A 4,064-nucleotide genomic window follows, 5' to 3' on the forward strand; every position below is an offset into this window, starting at 1 on the left:
CCATGCAGGGGACAGACAAGTGAGGACTCGGGAAGATGGCGTCCAGGACGGGGCCTCTCGGCCCTGAGTGGGCACCAGCCCAGCCGCCCTCCATCCCAGCTTTCCAGCCCAGGCCCTCCAGCCCCGGGTGCTGCTCTTCAAGCACCCAGTGTGCCCGTCCCCCCACCGTACGTGAACCACAAGAGATCCGTAAACAACAGGCCCAGCAAAACCTTCCCACACAGAAACCCAACCACCACCCATGGTCACCGACTGAGAACTCTACTCGCAGCTGAGACGGGAACCACGGAGCCCTGACTTCGTGTCCTAGGCTGCCATGACACTTCACTGCCCACTGGGACCGTGTCGACTGTTACGCCTCACAGTTCTGGGGGCTCCGAGAACACGATCCAGGTGTGAGCAGGGCCGCGCTCCCTCTGAAGGCACTGGAGACTCCCTCCGGCCTCTCCAGGCTCCTTGCTCACCGACACATCCTCCGTCGCCACCCCATCTTCCAGCTTCTCCTGCTCTCGGTCTCCACGTCCTCGACTCCTGATAAGGACACCAGCCACTGGGTTCAGAGTCCACCCTAATCCAGGGTTGCTTCACCTCAGGATCCTTCACTAATCGCACCTGCAAAGACCCTATTTCCAATCAGGTCCCACTCAGAGGTGCACAGAACTCTGGAGGAACACTATTTAACCAGCCACAGACACTAGCACGGTGGGGCGGGGGCTCCAAGGTCCCCGGCAGGTACATTTCCAACGTGGCTAAGTGTCCAGGACACTCTCACCCCCGGCAGATGTCAGGCGGGCTCCAGGATGCTCACCTGGTTGCGTGTCACATGTGCACAGTGAGCTATTTAAAATGCACCCAGCGAAAGCGGCTGTCTGTGTCCACTTTGACCCCCCTCCTCCCGAAGCCCTGTGTCAGACGGCATGATGAACGCTCATGGCATCTTTGAAACCCAGCTAAGGAGAGTTGAGGGTTCCTTCAGTCTGGGATGAGTGGACTACAGGGTGGTAAGATTCACAGGTAAACACGGAAGATGCCCGTTACATCAGATTTCAGATAAGCAATGGGTGATTTTTGGTGTCCGTATGTGCTTTGCCACATGGGAGCAGGCAGCAGAGAAAACGTCTGTACAGGACAGAGGTGCTCATCACAGCCCTCGGAGCCCAGCAGGAAGCGCCCTGAGGTCGGGGGCCAGAGGAAGTGAAAGCAGGGTTTCAAACCCGCAAAGCCAGAGCTGATCTGCAGGGACCTCCCGGGAACATCAGATGTGCGTGTCTGTGGAGGGAGCAGCCGGCTCTCCAGCAGCGACGGGCCACTGAGACGTCCCCTGGTGCCAGGAGCACATTCAGAGGGGGGTTCCTCTTGCCCAATGACTTGGAACCACCACGCATCCCAGCACCAGGCTCCTTCTGTTTGAGGGGGAATCTCGAGCCCACCTCCTGCCTCTTGTAGAACCCCGGGACCCACCATGCACGATACTGGGCCAGGAGGAGCAGAGGCGGCGCTGGCTTGTGTGTCCCCCACACCTGGTACCACCGATTAGGGACGGTCGGCCTAGTGTTCCCGAGCACCCCGCCCGGTGAGCAACCTCAGCCCTGCTCGAGGGTCTCCGGCTCTCTCCTGGGGCTGACCCCAGGGCGCTGCGCAGGCCCTCACGTAGGTGCCGCACAGCCCGGCGTGCAGTGCCCCTCGCAGGGGAGCGGGAGGTCTGGGTCTGCGGCGCACGCAGCAACCCGTCCCCCAAGGAGGCCCTCTCACAGCACAACCGGCCACGGAACCACCACCCCCACCCCGCAGTGCAGCTGGGCACGGAGACTTCCCGGAAGGCTGGACACGGGCTGGCAGGACTCCTGTCTCACCGGGGCCCAGTGCAGAGGGTGCAGAGAAGCCCTGGGTAGTACTGCAGAGCCCAGCCCTCACGGCAGGTTTGCCCCATGCTGGGTGGGTAGCGACAGCCACCAGCGTGACCCGACGCAATCTCAAAAGGTACCCAGGCACAGAGCTGCTCCTGCGATCTGATTTTCAGGATCAGTTTGGTGGTTTGATTTTGGGGGTGGATTTTGCTCATTCTTAAAGTTATCAATCACATCAGAATTCACATACGCCAGAAAGGAAGTATTCTAAAAGCCAAATTTCCTCCTGAAAGATTTGCAGACTCCAAAATATAGAAATAAATTAAAAGGCTGTTGAACAACATCATGGTAATGAGAAAAAGAATTCTAGCAGCCAAAAAGATAAAGTCCTAGGAAATGAAAACCGCAGAGGCACTTCTTAAAATGATAAGAAACAAGATTCTTCCCAATCGGAAATTAAAAACAGAAGGAACACGGAGACAATCACAAGTCTGGTCACCAGAGTGTGGACGGGTCAGCCGGCCGGCCAGCAGTCTGTCCCTTGTGTGAGGACCCGAGTTTTCAGTGAACACTGAACCCAGGAACATACCACCCCAAACTCCTGAAAAACTGGTTTTCATCTTGTTTCTCCCAAAGTGTAAGATCAGTGACATGCAGCAGGGGCCCACTGGACAGGCAAAGGTGACAGACAGCCTCTTAGGAGCCACAGGCTCATCTTTGGGAACAATGAAGTCTGCGTTTCTTGCTTTGTTTGTAAAGGGGTTTTCATCAGCCAGAAAAACATCACTCTTCAAGACGGTGGTCCATCCAGAGTGCTCCAGCGCCCTGAGAGGACCTGGCACTCAGAAACACACCAGGCAGACAAGAAGACACGGTCACTCCTGAAATGACAAAAACTTCATGGGAGACGTGATTCATCGAGCGCACCCAGAAAATAACTGTCAGAGTCAGAAAACGAATGGGCCCTGCTCTGACACATGGTTTCTGAAGAATTTATTAAAGTTCTGGAGAAAACCTTACACAGTGAAGTAACTGACCCAATACCCCAGCCAGATTTGGGGACGGCCCAGCATTCGAGTCCCACTGAATCTCACGGACACTGGTCAGATGGGATTTCCTTGGGTTTCTTAAAACGGAAAAATCTACAAGGAACTATGTTAAAGCTCCTTCTTGCTGAAAGTCGTCCATTCGATACCGATAAACAAACTCTGGGCAATCGCGACCCTCTGTGAACATCGCGGCCACGGTGATGGTTCTTGAAGAGCAGCCACTCTCTGCAAAGATGGCCGGCCCCGCGGACACCCCACCTGCCGCTCAGTCCCCTTCACGGTGGCAGAGAAAATGCCGCCTTCACAGACCCGGGGTGTTGACCGTCTCTGAGCGTTGAGACCTCTAAACGTTCATTTGGGTCCATTTCATGGATGGAATATTTAAAAACTTTTGTTTAAATTTTGGTAAGATACAGAAAACATGAAATTTACCATTGTGACCCATCTCAATACAGTTTGGAAGGGTGGAGGACCTTCACAAGGTTGGTAGCCACCATGACCCTTGACCTCTACAACCCTTGCCCTCAAAACTGAAACTCTGCCCCATTAGCCAATAAGTCCCGTCCCCCCTCCGGCCCTGGCAGCCTCCACCTTCTGTCTACACCCGCGGATCCTCTGGCTCCTCCACACTGCAATCGCTCCTCTTGCCTTTCAGTGACCGGCTGACCTCCTGGGGCCTGGCCTCTCAGGGTCCAGCCGTAGGGCAGCAGAATTCCCTCCTTTTTTGGTCTGGAAAATGTCCGGTTGTGTGGGCAGGCCTCGTTTTCCCTGCCAGTCCACGCATGGGTGGACACTGGGGTGGCTCCCACCTCTGGTACCGTGAATGGTGCTGCCAGGAACGTGGGTGCAAACCCTTCCTCGAGACCTGCTCTTGGTTCCTGGGGGTGGCCACCCCAGTGGCACTGCCGGGTCATAGGCCACGCTGGCTTTTCCTTCTCACCACCTCCGCACTGTTCTCCAAAACAGCCGCGTTCTCTTGTACTTTCCCAGCAGTGCCCAGCGCTCCGCATCCTCTGCGTCCTCCGCAGGCTTGCTGCCGCCTGGGCTGTTTTTGCAGCCACAGCAGCCCTACCGCGGGTGTGAGGTTCTGGACCATGTCCAGCGTGCGCCAGCCTAGGTTTTTTTTTTTTTCTGGAGAAGAATCCAAGTTCCCCAATACACTGCCCGT

This window comes from Marmota marmota, unplaced genomic scaffold, assembly GCF_001458135.2.
Source record: "Marmota marmota marmota unplaced genomic scaffold, marMar, whole genome shotgun sequence".
Taxonomy (NCBI): Eukaryota; Metazoa; Chordata; class Mammalia; order Rodentia; family Sciuridae; genus Marmota; species Marmota marmota.